Below are 19,795 nucleotides of genomic sequence, written 5' to 3'. Positions count from 1 at the left end.
TTCGGTCTGAGAACAAACAATATCAGACCACAGCCTGAATCTAGGATGCAAGATTGTACCAGCCAGATACCAACCCAGGAAATGAACTCTCAAGGACTATCCAAAACCAAAACAATTGCAACAGGGAAACAGAGAGGTTAATCTATAAATGACAACAACATCAGAACAATAAAAGAGGGAATAAACAGTATAGGTATAGAACTTTCAAATGGAAAAGACGGCAAGGTGATACTAAGTAATAATAGACTGGCTCAAGCCTAGGGAGATAAGGGTAAATTTTAAGGTAAGCACAAAGAAAGTTAACAAACCTACTCATCAAAATAAAGGAGAAAATCCTAAAGTCTCAATAAAAACAAAATCTGCAAAAACAAATGAAAAAGCAATCTACAAACAAAAGGAACTCAGCACAGGAAAGTAAGAGTATCAAAGAAAACGTTAGCACCACAAAAAAAAAGCACTAGAAAATGACAGCAATAAACTCACACCTATCAATAATTACACTGAATGTAAACAGCATAAATGCACCCATGAAGAGACACAGAGTGACAGAATGGATTAAAAAACAGGATCCATCAATAGGCTGTCTACAAGAGACACATCTTAGAAACAAAGACAAATTTATTAAAAAAATCAAAGGATGGAAAAAAATATATCAAACAAATAACTGCCAAAAAAGAGCAGGAGTAGCAATACTAATCTCGCATAAGTTAGACTTTAAAACAAAATCCACCATAAAAGACAAAGAAAGACACTATATAATGATTAAAGGGATAATCCAGCATGAAGACTTAACCATAATAAACATCTACATACCCAAAGACAGGACTCCAAAATACATAAAACAAACTCTAACAGCACTGAAAACAGAAATTGACAGTTTCACAATAATAGTAGGAGACTTCAACACACCACTCTCAGTAAAGGACAGAACATCTAGAAAGAAACTCAACAAAGATACAGAAGAGGTAAAGAGCACAATAAGCCAACCTGATCTCATAAAAAAAAAAATTTATATATATATAAAACCCTGCACCCAACAGGTGCAAAGTACACATTCTTTTCCAACACACATGGAATGTTCTCCAGAATAGACCACATCTTAGGTCACAGAGCAACCTTCAACAAAATCCAAAACACTGAGATAATACAAAGTATCTTCTCTGACCACAGTGCCATCAAAATAGAAACTAACAACATTAAGAGTATGGAAAAAAAAATCAATTATATGGAAACTGAAAAACACCCTGCTTAAAAACCACTGAGTAATTGAAGAAATCAAAGATGGAATCAGAAAGTTCCTAGAATCAAATGAGAATGAAAACGCATCATACCAAAATCTTTGGGACACAGAAAAGGCAGTCCTCAGAGGTCAATTTATAGCACTAGATGCACACATCAAAAAAAAAGGAACAAAATCAAAACATTAGTTATATAACTTGAACAAACAGAAAGATAACAGCAAGAGGAGCCCACAGCCATCCGAAGAAAGGAAATAATAAAGATCAGAGCAGAAATAAATGAAATAGAGAATAGAAAAACAATAGAAACAATCAACAAAACCAAAAGTTGGTTCTTTGAAAGGATCAACAAAACTGACAAACCACTGGCCAAACTGACAAAAGAAAAACAGGAGCGAACACAAATAACCCAAATAAGGAATGAAATGGGGGACATTACAACAGACTCAAATGAAATAAATAGGGATCATAACAGAGTATTATGAAAAACTATAATCAACAAATTTGAAAACCTAGAGGAAATGGACAAATTTCTAGAGACACACAACCTACCCAAACTAACACAAAATGATGTTGAAAATTTGAACAGACCCATAACAAAAGAGACTGACAAGGTAATAAAAAAAACTCCCAACAAAAAAAAGCTCTGGCCCAGACGGCTTTACTGGAGAATTCCACCAAACATTCAGAGATGAGCTTACACCAGTACTACTCAAACTATTTCAGAACATAGAAAAGGAAGCGATACTTCCAAATTCATTCTATGAAGCCAGCATAACCCTGATACCAAAACCAGGCAAAGACACCACAAAAAAAGAAAATTACAGACCAATATCTCTCATGAATATAGATGCAAAAATTCTCAACAAAATTCTAGCCAATAGAATTCAGTATCATATCAAAAAAATAACACACCACGACCAAGTAGGATTCATACCAGGAATGCAAGGATGGCTCAGCATTAGAAAATCAATCAACTTAACCCACCACATGAATAAAAGGAAAGAAAAGAATCAAATGATCATCTCAATCAATGCAGATAAGGTATTCAACAAAGTCCAACACCTATCACTGATAAAAACTCTCAGTAAAATAGGTATAGAAGAGAAATTTCTCAACATAATAAAGGGCATCTATGTAAAACCAACGGCCAACATCGTTCTCAATGGAGAGAGATTGAAAACATTCCCCTTGAAAAGAGGAACAAGACAAGAATGCCTTTTATTACCTCTCCTATTTAACATTGTGTTAGAAGTCTTAGCTAGAGCAATAAGGTAAGAAACAGAAATAAAGGGCATCCAAATTGGTGAGGAAGAAGTTAAACTGTCCCTATTTGCAGATGATATGATACTATACTTAGAAAACCCAAAAAACTCCCTGAGAAAACTACTAGAACTAATAGAAAGATTCAGCAGAGTAGCAAGATACAAGATGAACATACAAAAAACAGGTGGATTCCTATATACCAATAAAAAGAACAATGAGAAGGAAATCAGGAAAATAGCCCCTAAACAAATAAAATGCTTGGGAATAAATTCAACCAGGGATGTAAAAAGCTTATACAAAGAAAACTACAAAACACTACTGCAAGAAACCAAAAGAGATCTACATAAATGGAAAAACATACCGTGCTCAAGGATAGGGAGACTCAATATTGTGAAAAGGACAGTTCTACCCAAAGCTATTTACAAATACAATGCAATACTGATCCAAATACCAGCAACATTCTTTAAAGAGATGGAAAAACTTAACATTAACTTTATATGGAAAAGAGAGAAGTCCTGGATAAGTAAAGCATTACTGAAGAAGAATAAAGTAGGAGAACTTGCACTACCTGACCTCAGAACCTACTATACAGCTACGGTAGTCAAAACAGCCTGGTACTGGTACAATGACAGATACACTGATCAGTGGAACAGAATTGAGAACCCAGATGGATATCCATCGACCTATGGTCACCTGATCTTTGACAAGGGCCCAAGGTCCATCGAATGGGGAAAATACAGTCTTTTTAACAACTAGTACTGGCAAAACTGGATGTCCATCTGCAAAAAAATGAAAGAGGACCCATACCTCACACTGTATACAAAAACTAACTGAAAGTGGATCAAAGATCTAAACACAAAGCAAAAAAAAAAATGAAGCTCCTAGAAGAAAAAAATAGGATCAACACTATAGGCCCTAAAACACATCATTAATGGGATACAAATCACAACCAACAATACGTAAGGTCCAGAGAATAAGTTAGATAACTGGGATCTTCTAAAAATTAAACACTTAAGCTCACCAAAAGATTTCACCAAATGAGTAAAAAGAGAACCTACAGACTGGGAAAAAAAAATTTGGCTCTTACAAATCAGACAAAGATCTAATCTCTAAAATCTACAGGAAAATCCAACATCTCTACAACAAAAAGACAAATAATCCAATAAAAAAAACAGGCAAAGGAAATGAACAGACATTTCACTAAAGACAACATTCAATCAGCCAACAGACACATGAGGAAATGCTCACGATCTCTAGCCATCAAAGAAATGCAAATCAAAACCACAATGAGATACCATCTCACTCCAGCATTACTGGCACAAATCAATAAAACAGAAAATAACAAATGTTGGAGAGGCTGCGGGGAGATGAGAACTCTTACGCACTGCTGGTGGGAATACAAAATGATACAACCTTTTTGGAAAATGATATGGTGCTGCCTTAGAAAGCTAGAAATAGAAATACCATATGATCCAGCAATCCCACTCCTAGGAATATATCCCAGAGAAATAAGAGTCATCACACAAATAGATATATGCACACCCATGTTCACTGCAGCATTGTTTGCAATAGCAAAAAGATGGAAACAACCTGGATGCCCATCAACAGATGAGTGGATAAACAAACTGTGGTACATACACACAATGGAGTACCATGCAACCCTAAAGAAAAACGATGAATCTGTGTAGCGTCTCATAACATGGATGCATCTGGAGGACATAATGCTGAGTGAAGTAAGTCAGTCACAAACAGACAAATATTGTATGAGATCACTACTGTAAAAACTTATGAAAAGGTTTACATACAAAAATAAACAATATTTGGTGGTTATGAGGGAGGGGAGAAGTGGGGATGGAAAAACACTAAATATACAATAGATAAGTGGTAACTGGTGAAGGGTAAGACGTACGCAATTCTGGGGAAGCCAGCACAACCTGTGCAAGGCAAGCCCATGGTAGCTCCATAGACACATGGACCTGAGGGACCAAACTGCTGGGCTGAGGTCTGTGGGGACCATGGTCTCAGGAACTTCCAGCTCAATTGGCATACACAGTTTTTAAAGAATATGTTCTACATTCTACTTTGGTGAGTACTGTCTGGGGTCTTAAAAGCCCGTTAAGTGGCCATCTAGGATACGCCACTGGTCTCACCCCTTCGGGCGCAAGGAAGAATGAAGAAAAGATATAAGGGACAGATTAGTCCAAAGGATTAATGGATCACATCTACCACGACCTCCACCAGACTGAGTCCAGTACAACCAGATGGTGTCTGGCTACCACCACTGACTGCTCTGACAGGGGTTACAATAGAGGGTCACAGACAGAGATGGAGAAAAATGTAGAACAAAATTCTAACTCAAAAAGAAAGACCAGACTTGCTGGCCTGACAGAGACTAGAGAAACCCTGAGAGTATGCCCCCTGGACACCCTTTCAGCTCAGTATTGAGGCCACTCCTGAAGTTCACCCATCAGCCAAAGATTGAACAGTCCCATGGAACAAAGCAAGACTAAAGGGCACACCAGCCCTGGGGCAGGACTGGAAGGTAAGAGGGAACAGGACAGCTGGTAATAGGGAACCCAGAGTTGAGAAGGGAGAGTGCTGACATTTCGTGGGGTTGTTACCCAGTGTCATACAACAATGTGTGTACTGTTTGATGAGAAACTAGTTTGTTCTGTAAACCTTCACCTAAAGTTCATTTAAGAAAAAAAAAAAGAATTTAAAGCTACAAGACTGGGATGATCCTCAAAAGAGGGAGTGCAGACAGAAGAGAGATGCAGTTCAAGGACTAACACACTCCATACGTGACACTACACTCCTTTTGCAAATTAAAATGAAAATATGGTTGTTGTTACCTGCTGTTGAGTTGCTCCTGACTCACAGCAACCCCATGAACAACAGGATCAGACCACTGGGGTCCACAACGTTTACAGTGGATGATTTTGGAAGTAGATTGCCAGGCCTTTCTTCCTAGTCTGTCAGAGTCTGGAAGCTCCTTCTTAGCAGCACAGCAACACAGTAACAACCTGACAGACAGGTGGTGGCTGTGTATGAGGTACCAGTGAACCCGGGTCTCCCATGTGGAAGGGGAGAATTCTACCACTGAACCCCCACTGACCCCTGAAATCTAGGATTAGGCCAAGCTTTCCTACATCATCTCAAGGGTAAGGGCTGTGTGAGCTGAGGTTGGGGAGGCTAGCCCTAATCTGCAGAGCACCTCCAGCACCAGTTGGCTGCTTCAAGCAGTCCCCCACTGCTGCTCAGGGCCGGAAAGCATGGGTTGGAGTTTTACTCCAACGTTTGGAAAAGGCCACCAGTTTTCTCATTCTTCCAATAGGCTTTCTCTCTCCACAACGACCAGTGAGGAGAACTGCTACTCCCCTGTGCTGAATCTGTTTACCCCATCCCACCTCTTCCCAAACCCCTGGCAACCACTGATCATTTTATTGCCTCTATAGCCCTGGTGGCATAGTGGTTAAGCGGTTGCTTATAATTTTTAGCAATTATGAATAAAGTTTCTATAAGAATTTATGTGCAGGTTCTTATGTGGACTTATGTTTTCAACTTAATTGGGTAAATATCTAGGAGCGCTACTGCTGGATCATACACTAAGCTGATATTAACTTTCCTTCTACTCTTCTTGATGCCAAATATTGCCTAATTCATAGTGTTCCACTGACATACCATCTTGGTGGTGGAAGGAAAATGGGAAGAAAGAGAAGACAAACTGTCCACCTGTTTTAATAGAACTTCTTCAAGTCTTATTTCTTTGCAAAATTTTGATCTCAGTGAAGATGCTTTTGAATATCCCTCAGCATAAGTACTGCATGAGTAATAAACACAACTTCTGAAACTAGATAAGTATGCCCTTCCCTGCCAAACATCTTTTTCTGTCATTACTGAAATATTTATTCCTGGGAAGCTCCCCCATCGTAAACACTCCCTATGAAAAGCAGCACAATGGTTGTCGTTTGCTTCCTAAGAACATGGGTGTGTTGCCAAATTCTTCAAAACTGGCTGGCTGACATGATGACATCATGCAGAAGTGCTGTTCTAAAGAAACAGATAGCTCATCAAGGACATGTGCTTTGGTGTGTACACCTTGTGAAGGACTACTTTGCAGACAGTACAAAGTGTTATAAGACACTTCTTGGAAGCGTCCCCAGGTTTCTCAGGCTCAGTTATCTTTATTTCTTTTTTAAGAGGGCTGCCATGTATCAGGAAGTCCACTGTGAGAGGGCCTTCACTGTTATAGCCTAAGACTGATCACCAACAAGATTTTCACTCCAATTCTAAGACCCCATCCTCATCAAGTATGGCCACCAGGAGGTACGACCCACAAAAAGGTTCAAGCACGTCTTCCCCTCCCTTTGAGCCTACCCAACAGGTAACAGCTCGGTGTTTCTACCAGAGCTTCAAACCGGTTCCTACCAGTTTCAACCCCTGCTGAGAATTTGCATTTCTAATAAATTCCCAGGCGATGCTAATGGTGCTGGTTAGGGACCAATCCTGTGAACCATGAGTAGAGCAGTGGTTCTCAAAATTTATTATACATAAGAATCACTTGAGGATCTTGTTAAAATGTAGATTCTGATTCAGTATATCTGAGGTAGAAATGCAAATTCTCAGTAGAGGTTCAAACTAGAACAAACCAGTTCAAAGCCCTCGTTTCTACCAGTTTTGCAAGGTGAATACTGATTTATGTGACTCGGCTGGCTCACTTACAGCTGTTTTTTGTTTTGTTTTAAGGAACATACAGTTAAAGATTCCTGCAATTTGTGACACCAGCTAGAGTTAAAGCTGAGTCATAAGTGAAGCCAAAAAGGGGAATGGAAAATTAGATCCAAGGAATATTCTGGATCCAAAGAATATGCAGGAATTATACTAAAAGTGATATTTCAAATGAGTTGGGAAAAGGCAGATTATTTCTCAAAATGGTACAGAAGCAATAACAGCCTGGACATTTGTGTGAAAAAGAAGCTCTGATACTAAGTGCATCGGCTCTGACATAAACCTGCTCCGGAACTTAATTACTACATGACCATGGACAAGTTACTTATCCCCTCTGGGGCTCAATTTCCTTTTCTGTAAAATAGGAATAAAAGAACCTACCTCACAGGACAGGCATGAGGATTAAATGGGATTATGAGAACACATAGTAAAACCAGCTAATTTTAATTTCATCATTATTGCTATTGTCTCACTCCCTTGAGCAAAATAAATTCTAGATGAAGACATAGATGCAAGAAATAAGACCATTAAAAGGGCTAGGATAAAACATGGGCAAATATTTTTAAAATCTGTCTAAGTATTACATGAAACCCAGAAGCAATAAATATAAATATTGCTATACCAATGTCATAAGCAATTAAAACTTTCAGTGCTGTAACTGGCCCAAGACTAACAATAAACTGGGTGCAATAGTTTCAATACTTATGGCAAAAAGTTACTATACTCACTCAACATATAAAGAGCTCTTAGAAATGGATAAGAAAAAAGTAAGGACCCTATAGAAAAACCGGTACATGACATAAATATGTATTTCATAAAAAAGAAGAAAACATAAATATTCAAAAAAGAAAAACTGGCACTATCACTAATAATTAAATAAAGGTACCTTAAAACAGTAGATATGTGTCTGCATGCCTGTGTGTGTCTACGTGGTGTCCAATTGGTGAAGCTTAAAAAGATCTTAAGACATAGCATTGGTGTTTGCAGAAATAGGCGTTGTCACTCGCTAATGGTCAAAAGGTGCAGCTTTATAGAGATCAATTTAGCAAAATCTATTAAAAATTTAGTGTGCGTTCACTTTGATCCAGACGTTGTATTTCTGGAACTCTGTCCTACAATGTGTGTGCATGTGCATGTGTGTGCTTCAGCTTTGTTGGACTGAGGAGATATGAAAATAGTCCAAATGCCATCAAAAGGAATTAGGAAATTTAATTACAGGGCATTGCAACAAAGGAATACTATGCAACTGTTAAAAAGAATGAAATAGACCCAAGTGCTAGCACAAAAAAAGTCCAAAAATTAAGTGAAAATGCAAGTTTCAGAGTAGTGTATGCACAAAAACATCTGTGGAAGCGAAGTGTGGCAACCATGAAGCTGTGCTACTCAGAGTTCCCTTGAACACACTCTGCTGAGTAGTGGGAGGATATGCAACATGTGGCTAATTGCTTTCATGAACAACTGCCTACTTTGCTATGAGATCAGAAGAACTGGATGGTGCCCGAATACCATTACCGAACATTTTGATCAAAGATTCCATAGAGGAATCCTGATCAAAGGGGAGAAGATGCAGAACAGAATTTCAAATTCTCATGGTCTCCAGGCCTCCTAGGGCCACGAAGGTTGGATGAACCCCTGAAACTACCGCCCTGAGATAATCTTTAAACCTTAAACCAAAAAGATTCCTTGAAGTCTTCTTAAAGCCAAAGAACAGTTTAGCTTAACTAGTAAAAATGTCTACCTTGAACATTACGCTCTTTTAAGAGGTAATCTATATGAGACCAAATTGACGAAAGCAACTCGAAAGATTAGATAGGAACCTTATAGGGCTGTGAATTTATGTTAATGAGGGAGGAACAACTCATGAAAGGACGGTGAGAACGATTACATGACTCAAAGAATATAATCAGAGTCACTAAATGGTACATGTAGAAACTGTTGAACCGGTATATGTTTTGCTGTGTATACTCTGACATCCATAGACTATATTCGAAACATAGAACACTATCAACTTGTTTCACCTTGCTGGATTATATGGTTCAAGTGTGGAAATAACAGAATGGCCAATACTTGTTCAAGACTGGACCCAATATATTCAAAAGAGAAGAATGTTACATATTGCAAAATTACCTACCTTGAGAAAGTTGTCCATAATTCCCTCCTCCTGCCTACTTTCTTTCCCCCATCCCAGCTCTGAATTTATAACTGTTAATAGTTGGGTGTGCCTATTTGGGTCAGTTTAGATCCTTTGAGAAGAAAATACCAAGACAGAAATAGATGTGCAATAGATTTACTGGGGGAAGCACTTGCCAGGGAAAAGGGAGCAGAAGACAGGTGGAGACTTCAGGGCCAATATAGGTATGACGACTGTGAAAGGGAAGAAGAAAGAAGGAAGATTGGGAAGGAAGGGCTTCCAGCTACGGTACAACTCTAAGAAAGTTTTGGCCAGGCTGGGGGGGGAGACTGTGACGAAAGATGGCAGGTTAGAGGAGTCCCATGTCAGGCAGAAGTGGCTTGGCTTCATCAGTGGCTAGGAGCAGACTTGCAGGCTGTGAACTTGGGTGTGAATGTGCAATGGATTCAAAAGTGCAGCAGCTGGAGGCTGTCAGCCAGCTATTCTCCCCATAGTGGGATCTTCATATATATGTGTGTGGATACATTTAACCAAGATCCCCAGGTGACTGATATGCACATTTGAGAACTACTGCTATATCCGGTTGTTGTTGTTGTTAGGTGCCATTGAGTCAATTCCAACTCATACCAACCCTATGTACAACAGAACGAAACACTGCCTGGTCCTACGGTATCCTCACAATCATTGTTATGCTTGAGCCCATTGTTGCAGTCACTGTGTCAATCCATCTGGTTAAGAGTCTTCCTCTTTTTCACTGACCTTCCACTTTACCAAGCATGATGTCCTTCTCCAGGGACTGATCCCTCCTGAAAACACGTCCAAAGTATGTGAGATATAGTCTAGTTATCCTTGCTTCTAAGGTGCACTCTGGTTGTACTTTTTCCAAGGAAGGTTTGTTCTTTTGGCAGTCCATAGTACATTCGATATTCTTCGCCAACACCACAATTCAATGGCGTCAATCCTTCCTTGGTCTTCCTTATTCATTTGTCTCCTAGGACACTATCAATAAATAAAGAAAAATATTTACTAGTTCCTACTACCAATAATCAGTTTCAGCTTGAACTTGCATATGAGTAATTGATGGTCTGTTCCACAGTTGGCCCCTGGCCTTGTTCTGACTGATGATATTGAGCTTCTCCGTCGTCTCTTTCCACAGATGTAGTCAATTTGATTCCCGTGTGTTCCATCTGGCGAGGTCCACGTGTATGGTCACCGCTTATGTCGGTGAAAGATGGTATTAGCAATGAAGAAGTCCTTGGTCTTGCAAAATTCTATCATTCGATCTCCAGCACAGTTTCTCTCATCAAGGCCGTGTTTTCCAACTATCGATCCTTCTTCTTTGTTTCCAAACTTTCACATTCCAATCACCAGTAATTATCAATGCATCTTGATTGCATGTTTGATCAATTTCAGACAGCAGTAGCTGATAAAAATCTTCTATTTCTTCATCTTCGGTCGTAGTGGTTGATGCATAAATTTGAATAAGAGTCATATTAACTGGTCTTCTTTGTAGGCATATGGATATTACCTAACACTGAAAGCGTTGTACTTTAGGATAGATCTTGAAATGTTCTTTTTGACGATGAATGCAACACCATTCCTCTTCAAGTTGTCATTCCCAGCATAGTAAACTATACGATTGTCTGATTCAAAATGGCCAATACCAGTCCATTTCAGCTCACTAATGCCTAGGATATTGATGTTTATTCGTTCCATTTCATTTTTGATGATTTCCAATTTCCCTAGATTCATACTTTGTACGTTCTGGGTTCCAATTATTTATGGATGTTTGCAGCTGTTTTCTTCTCATTTTGAGTCTTGACACATCAGCAAATGTAGGTCCTGAAAGTTCTACTCCATCTATGTCATTAAGGTCGACTCAAATGCAAGTTCAAGGTGATACTGAAGAAAATCAGAGCAAGTCCACGAGAGCCAAAATATGACCTTGAGTATACCCCACCTGAATTTACAGACCACCTGAAGAACAGATTTGATGCACTGAACGCTGACGACCGAAGACCAGACGAGTTGTGGAATGACATCAAGGACATCATACATGAAGAAAGCAAGGGGTCACTGAAAAGACAGGAAAGAAAGAAAAGGCCAAGATGGATATCAGGGGAGACTCTGAGGCTTGCTCACAAACGTCGAGCAGCTAAAGCAAAAGGAAGAAACAATGAAGTAAAAGAACTGAACAGAAGATTTCAAAGGGCATCTCGAGAAGACAGAGTAAAGTATTATAATGACATGTGCAAAGAGCTGGACATAGAAAACCAAAAGGGAAGAACACGTTCGGCGTTTCTCAAGCTGTAAGAACTGAAGAAAAAATTCAAGCCTCAAGTTGCAAAGGTGGGGAAAATATTAAAAGATGCAGGAAGCATCAAAAGAAGATGGAAGGAACACACAGAGTCATTATACCAAAAAGAATTAGTCGATGTTCAACCATTTTAAGAGGGAGCATATGATCAGGGACCGATGGTACTGAAGGAAGAAGTCCAAGCTGCTCTGAAGGCATTGGTGAAAAACAAGGCTCCAGGAATTGATGGAACATCGATTGAGATGTTTCAACAAACGGATGCAGCACTGGAGGTGCTCACTTGTCTATGCCGAGAAATTTGGAAGACAGCTTCCTGGCCAACTGACTGGAAGTGATACATTATTTATGCCTATTCCCAAGAAAGGTGATCCAACCAAATGTGGAAATTATTGAACAATATCATTAATATCACAGGCAAGCAAAATTTTGCTGAAGATCATTCAAAAACGGCTGCAGCAGTATATTGACAGGGAACTACCAGAAATTCAGGCTGGTTTCAGAAGAGGACGTGGAACCAGGGATATCATTGCTGATGTAAGATGAATCCTGGCTGAAAGCAGAGAATACCAGAAGGATGTTACCTGTGTTTTATTGACTATGCAAAGGCATTTGACTCTGTGGGTCATAACAAATTATGGATAACATTGAGAAGAATGGAAATTCCGGAACACTTAATTGTGCTCATGAGGAACCTTTACATAGATCAAGAGGCAGCTGTTCTTACAGAACAAGGGGATACTGATTGGTTTGAAGTCAGGAAAGGCACGCATCGGGGTTGTATTCTTTCACCATACTTATTCAATCTGTATGTAGAGCAAATAATCAGAGAAGCTGGACTACATGAAGAAGAATGGGGCATCAGGATTGGAGGAAGACTTATTAACAACCTGGGTTATGCAGATGACACAACCTTGCTTGCTGGAAGTGAAAAGAACTTGAAGCACTTACTAATGAAGATCAAAGACCACAGCCTTCAGTATGGATTACACCTCAACATAAAGAAAACAAAAATCGTCACAACTGGACCAATGAGCAACATCATGATAAATGGAGAAAAGATTGAAGTTGTCAAGGATTTCATTTTACTTGGATTCACAATCAACAGCCATGGAAGCCACAGTCAAGAAGTCAAAAGACACACTGCATTGGGTAAATCTGCTGCAAAGGACCTCTTCAAAGTGTGGAAAAGCAAAGATGTCACCTTGAGGACTAAGGTGCACTTGACCCAAGCCATGGTATTTTCAGTCACATCATATGTATGTGAAAGCTGGACAATGAATAAGGAAGACGAAAGAAGAATTGACGCCTTTGAACTGTGGTATTGGTGAAGAATATTGAATATACCATGGACTGCCAAAAGAAAGAACAAATCTGTCTTGGAAGAAGTACAACCAGAATGCTCCTTAGAAGCAAGGATGGTGAGACTGCATCTTACATACTTTTGACATGTTGTCAGGAGGTATCAGTCCCTGGAGAAGGATATCATGCTTGGCAAAGTACAGGGTCAGCGGAAAAGAGGAAGACCCTCAATGAGGTGGATTGATGCAGTGGCTGCAACAACGAGCTTGAGTGTAACAACAACTGTAAGGATGGTAGAGGACTGGGCAGTGTTTCATTCTGTTGTGCATAGGGTCACTATGAGTCAGAACTGACTCGACGGCACCTAACAACAACTACCAATAAGGCATTCTGAAAACCCAGTGCAGGACACAAAATATGAAAATAATCCCAGTTAGCATGTACTGAATACTAACTCTCTGCCAGGAGCTCTACTAAGTGATTTACATACATTTATTAGTTTCTTATAACAGCCCTATGAAAGAATTCTATTGTTAACCCTACATGTGGATGATGAAACTAAGGCTAAGAAAAGTTAAAAGGAAATTGTCCAAGCTGGCACAGTTAATAAGATGTAAAGCCAGAATTTAAAACCAGGTGTGTCAGTCACCAAAGCCCAGTACTTTACACATTACACTGCTTCCTCAATTCTTGGTGCTTACATTAAAATGCACTTTAAGGCATTAAAAAAATGTACTAACAATTATAAACTCCATGACATCTTAAGAAAAGTTCCAACAGGATTTTATTAAACTTGACAAGCTGTAAAGTTTATACAAAAGAGAAAATGTTGAAGAATTATTTCAGAAAAAAGTTTTGAAAAAAAGGACAAATACATTCTACTAGATAGAAAAACACATTATGAAGCTATAGTGTTTCACACAGCATGGCACTGGCATAAAAAGAGATAAAAAAGATCAAGCAGAATAGTCTTGAAAGAGACTTCTGTATAAATGGGAATTTACTGTATGACAAAAACAAAATTTCAAATCAGTTGGAAAAAAGATGGGCTATAAAATAAACGGTGTGGGGTCAGCTGGCTACAACTTTGGGGAAAAATTAAGTTACAACCTTATCTGGCACCTTACACAAAAATTATCTGATGGTTTAAAAAGCTAAATGTAAAAACCAAAGTAATAAAATTATTGAAAGAAAACAAGGTAATTTAGAAATAATTTTCAAGTGAAAAAAGACCTTGATGAATGAAAAGATCTGCAGCATTGATTACACAAACACTTAAAACTTCTATACAGTAACAGGTAGTTAAAAACAAAAGCATTAAAGTAGAAGAAATGTTTACATCATTTGTAACAAAGGATTAAGATACAGAATCTGTATACAGTTTCTTCAAAAAGCAGGAATAAGAAAACAAACCCAATCACAAAATGGGCAAAGGATATGAACAGGTAATTCACAGGTGGATGCAAATGACCCATAAATATAATAACCACAAAAACAAACCTGTTGACATCGAGTCAATTCCGACTCATAGATCCTATCAAAACGAAAACCAGACCCAGTGCCGTCGAGTCAATTCCAACTCATAGCAGCCCTATAGGACAGAGTAGAACTGCCCCATAGAATTTCCAAGGAGTGCCTGGCGGATTTGAGCTGCCGACCCTTTGGTTAGCACCCGTAGCACTTAACCACTACACCACCAGGGTTTCCCATAGATCCTACAGGACAGAGTAAAACTGCCCCATAGGGTTTCTAAGGAGCTGCTGGTGGATTTAAACTGCTGACCTTTTGGTTAGCAGCTGTAGCTCTTAACCGCCACTATGCTACCAACCCACCAAGGGCTCTGTTATTACAACAGTAGCCAGCAAAATGTAAATTAAAATGAAATACTGTGTTTCACTCATTACCCTGTCTGAAAATTAAAAATAGTAATTATATATATATACCCCAGTGCCGTTGAGTCGATTCTATATATATATATCAATGCCACCAGGTTTTATATATATATATACAACAGCTGGCCTTAGGGTAAATGGCGGGAAATAGAGTCTTGTGCGCTGAGCCTAAATTAGTACCTGTCGGGGAGGGAGAGGTGTGTAATTTAGAGGATTGTATTTATCGAGTTGAAAAGCAGACAAACCCTTTGACCTATGACTACCTCTTCTAGGACTCAATTCCACAGAAACACACTTGAGCACAAAGGTGAGTGTACGGTGTTCTCTGGCACATTAGAGCTAAAGCTGAGTAACTCTAAACAACCCAAATATATATACCAATAAGAACAGATCAATTATATTTCCACTTTAGAATAACATGTAGCCGTTAGGAAAAGAGGTAGGTCCAGACATGAAACGATTCCTACAACTTGGAAAGTGAAAAAAAAAGCAAGCTGCACAATACGTATAATAAGATCTCATTTATATATTAAAAAACATATGTGTAATGTAGACATTATGCAAGTGTACAGAAAAAGAAAACACCTTGGGATGGTAGTTGCCAAACCCGATGTTCCCTCTTCTGAGTGGGATTGAGGGTGATGCATTTTAATTTAATTTTACCTCTTATTTCATATACTTCTGTACCGTCTGACTCTCTGCTAATGGTAGTATCTTCAGTTATTACTTCCATTATTTTTAAAGCACAAAACACAGGCACAGATAACCTGGAGTAAACAAACGCTAAAGCACCAGTAGAGCCAAAACGAGGAAGAAAGGAAGGCTGTGAAGACAGACAAAGCTGCTGGGAAAGAAATGCTCTCTTTCTGTAGCTACAAGGAAGTCTGCTTGGGTTTTCTCTAGCAAGGTCACAATATTGTTTGGTTTTTTCAGATATATATGGATTTTTTAATCAAGGACTTCCTCCCCCAGGGACAGGAGGGCCAAGGTTCGCTGTTCCTGTAACTGAGCGAGAGGGCAGTCACTAAGGTTTCCTCTAGAGTCAGCAACACCCCAGCCCAGTTCCCACAGGAAAACCCATTCTTTTCCCTTGTCACATCACATTATTGCTGATTCCCTTCTCAAAACTATCGTGAGGACAACAGAGTTACAAGAAGCAGCGGAATGCCCCCTGAAATAGGTCCGTGTACCCCTGTAGGAGTCCCCAGTCTGCTCAGGTTAAAGAAAGGGGATTAGCATACAGAGCCAGGGTATAAATGTTCTCCTCAGGGTGGCTTGAGTCCTGGCTGGACACCCTAGACCAGACCTTTTGGTGTGAAAGGCTTAGACGCATTCACTGGGACACCAGGAAGCAGAACTGGGGCCAAACACAAATCATAAAGAGGCAAGTTCTGGCTGAGAATGAGCTCTGTCCAGCAACGAAATGATAGGTGGTGAGCTCCCTGTCACTGGAGGCCTACCAACAACCGAGGAAGAGGCCAAACTGAGCACTCCTGATGATTCTGAACAGGTTAGCTATAGTTGGGGTCCAGTGGTGTGCATTTTTCAAAAACTCCAGGAATGATTTTGAGCACAGGTAAGTTTGGGACCCCTCTGGCCATAATGATTGTTTGGGACTATTCAACCTCAAGGGTGTCTGAGTCCCTTTTAAAACAGCCCAGGAGAAAGACAAAGCAGGACCACAGTGAAGGACGGCCTCCAGGCCCACTCTACAAAGAGTCCTAGAGTTTGAGGTACAGCATAGTGGTTAAGATGAGTCCTGGTGGCACAGTGGTTAAGAACTCAGCTGCTAACGAAAAGGTTGGCAGTTCAAATCCACCAGCTGCTTCTTGAAAACCCTGTGGAGCAGCTCTACTCTGTCCTATAGGATAGCTATGAACCAGAATTAACTGGACAGCAACAGGTTTTTTTGTTTTCTGTTTTTAATAGTGGTGTAGTGGCTAAGTGCTTCGGCTGCTAACCAAGAGGTCAGCAGTTTGAATCCGCCAGGCGCTCCTTGGAAACTCTATCGGGCAGTTCTACTCTGTCCTATAGGGTGGCTGTGAGTCAGAATCGACTCAACGGCAGTGGGTTTGGTTTTTTGGTTTAAGAGCTGAGGCTCCAAAACCAAATCCTGCCTCTGTCACTTGTTAGCTGTGTGACCACAGGCAAGTTTCATAACCTTCCTGGGCCTCAGTTTCCTCACTGATAAAGTGAAGACATCAATATTAGTATCTACCTCATTGGTTAGGCTTAAATGAGCTAACATGTAAGGATCAACCATCAGTATTTTACTTACAAGAAAACTGAGACTAAGAGGCAATAAGTAACTTAACCCAAGTCCCAAAGATAGCTTTAGACCCAAAGCTTCCTCTCCCCGACCAGAGTTCCTTCTAGTTCAAATTAAATACACCACATTGGATTCCATCTTCTCCCCTGCCTACACCGACCTCACATTTACTGAACTCCTGCATTGGAGAATAGGCTTGTTCACAAAGCGTTTTCAAGGAAGGTCAGTTACCAAGTGGCCTCTCAGCAGCGCCAAGCATCGTGCACCCTCCACAGAACAGGCCTCCTGTGGGATGAATGGATGGATGGACAGATGGGTGACAGATCAACGACTACCAAGAAAGGAATCTTGGTGAAGCGGAAAAACCCTGGCCTGGGAGACCTAGGATCCAATTTCAGTCTCACCATGCTAGCCCTGGTGGTGAAGTGGGTAAGTCTATAGCTCACCCACTTCATTGGGGAGTTTGAATGAACTCACCAGCCACTCCTTGGGAGAAAGATGTGGGAGTCTGCTTCCGTAAAGATTACAGCCTTAGAAACTCTATGGGGCAGTTCTACTCTGTCCTATAGGTCACTATGAGTTGGAATGGACTCGAAGGCACACAACAGCAATGCTGGCACTCTTCTGCTAACCTTTTTGTTTCAAATCCACCCAGCCTCTGCAAGTGGGAGAAAAGACCTGGCGATCTGCTTCCTTAAAGATTGTTCTTGAGTGCCCTCGAGTTGCTTCCGACTCATAGTGACCCTATGGGACAGAACAGAGCTGCCTCATAGGGTCTCCAAGGCTATAATGTTTATGTAAGCAGACTGCCACATCTTTCTTCCATGGAGCAGCTGGTGGGTTCCCAACAGCCAACCTTCTGGTTAGCAGCCCAATGCACAGCCTAGGAAAATCCTATGGGGCAATTCTACTGTTATATGGGGTCACTGTAAGTCAAAAATATCTACTCTGCAGGCACCTAACAGCAACATACTAGCTATATGGTTTGGACACGTTACTGAGTCCCTCCAAGCGTCCATCTCTTGTCTATAAAAAGGGCTGGAGGGGGCAGTTACAAATGCAAGACTCCTGATGCCCAATCCGCCAACTCTAGGTGCTACTTTGATTCACATTGCTGGAGACGACCCAGACCCTTCTGCAGAGTCGCGGGGATTTCCTCTCCCACTTCTAGGTGTAAGCGGGCACTTAGTGAAGGGAGATAAACGCATCCCGCATCCCGCATCCCGGGAAAAGCAGGAGTGGCTCTGCCAGGTTGTGGCGCAGGGAGGCAATTAACTTCTGGTGTGTTGAAACTGTGGTTAAAAGCTAACCAAAGGTCAGCAGTTCGAATCCATAAGCTACTCCTTGGAAACTCTATGGGGCAGTTCTACTCTGTCCCACAAGGTCGCTATGAGTCTCAATCCACCCTAAGACAACGGGCTTGGCTTGTTTGTTTTGGTGTTGAAACTGAAAGTTCAGAGGCAAAAGTCATCCGTTGGGAACTTTAATTTCAACAATCGCTCACGATTTGAGGGTAAGCGATGGGAGGTGACCGTAAAAGCAGGGAAGGTAATGTCGCGGTGGACCTTACCATGTGCGCTCTTAAATGAACTACTCTTCAATGTTTACCCACCAGGTAGGCGGGTCAGAAGCAAGAACCCCTAAAAGTACTGTCTTTAGTGTTTACCCACCAGGCAGGCGGGCCAGAGGCAAGCACCCTTAAAAGCACCGTCTCTAAGGACATCAAATCCCTAGCCAAAGCAAACGCGGCCCCGCCGAGGGGAGGCCGGTGGCCGAGCTTTCGGCTGCGTCCCGCCCCGCAGAGCTGCAAAGTTTTCCGACCGTCTGGCACCGCGCCGGGGTCGCGCGTGGGAAAAGTGATCGCGGAAGGCGGGCAGGGTGCGGGTTGAGCGCGGGGCGCGGGGGTACTCACGCCTCGGGGTCGGGCTCCGAGCCGGGCGGAGTCCTCGGCGGTGGGAGACGCGGGGCCCGCCGGTGCGGACAACAGTGTGGCCGTGCGAGGCGGCCCCGCGCCGCGGCTATGAATCAGCCGTGGGGTGAGCGCCGAGGGGCGGGCGTTACGGGAAGTCGGCGGGGGAGGGCAGAGGGGCGCGGACTTTTGCAATTTCCCGTCTTGCTCCTCACTCTTGGCACTCCCAGGTCCCGGAGGAATTCCTCCTTTCGGTCCCGCGGGGAGGTAGATGCGCCCCTGCGGGAGGCGCGGCCTCCAGGACGCGGAGTTGGCGGGTGGGCTGGGGGATGGGTGGGAAGGGAAAGTGGGAGCGATCCGCGAAGGACAAGTGGAAATCGACCACTCCGCGTGCCCAGGAGGCCAAATGGAGGGAGCCTCTGTCGCGGTCCCCGGAAAGAAGCCGAGTGACTGGAGTTATCCCCCTGATTGTCCCAACCTACAGACAGACTTTTGGGTCCACCTCGCAGAAAAATCTTACTGCAAAAGACAAGCACTCCATCCAAGCTTGAGGCTCTTGTTTCCTTTTTGAACAATACAAGAGTGTTTGAACAGATTTCTAGGATTCAGGTTTCTCACTCCACTCTGGTCGGTAACTCCACTCCGGTCGGTAGAAACGCCCTGCCAGGTACTTCAAGTTTTCATTTGCAGCCTACAGTCAGGAAACCTTCATTTCACAAAGACCGGGACGTGCAATAATATGGTTT

General features: G+C 41.5%; 1 protein-coding gene across 1 annotated transcript in view; it reads right to left on the bottom strand.

Annotated features, from left to right (window-relative positions):
* Window positions 1-19,123, bottom strand: part of OSMR (oncostatin M receptor) — a 96,755-nt gene extending 77,632 nt beyond the window's left edge. Inside the window, exon 1 of the mRNA XM_064271458.1 lies at window positions 19,053-19,123. The gene's annotated coding sequence lies outside the window, so the exon portion shown is untranslated. The remainder of the gene's footprint in view (window positions 1-19,052) is intronic.
* Window positions 19,124-19,795: the final 672 nt, after the last annotated feature.

Source organism: Loxodonta africana, chromosome 2, assembly GCF_030014295.1.
Source record: "Loxodonta africana isolate mLoxAfr1 chromosome 2, mLoxAfr1.hap2, whole genome shotgun sequence".
In the NCBI taxonomy this organism is placed as follows: domain Eukaryota; kingdom Metazoa; phylum Chordata; class Mammalia; order Proboscidea; family Elephantidae; genus Loxodonta; species Loxodonta africana.
This window is presented reverse-complemented; position numbering and strand designations above follow the sequence as displayed.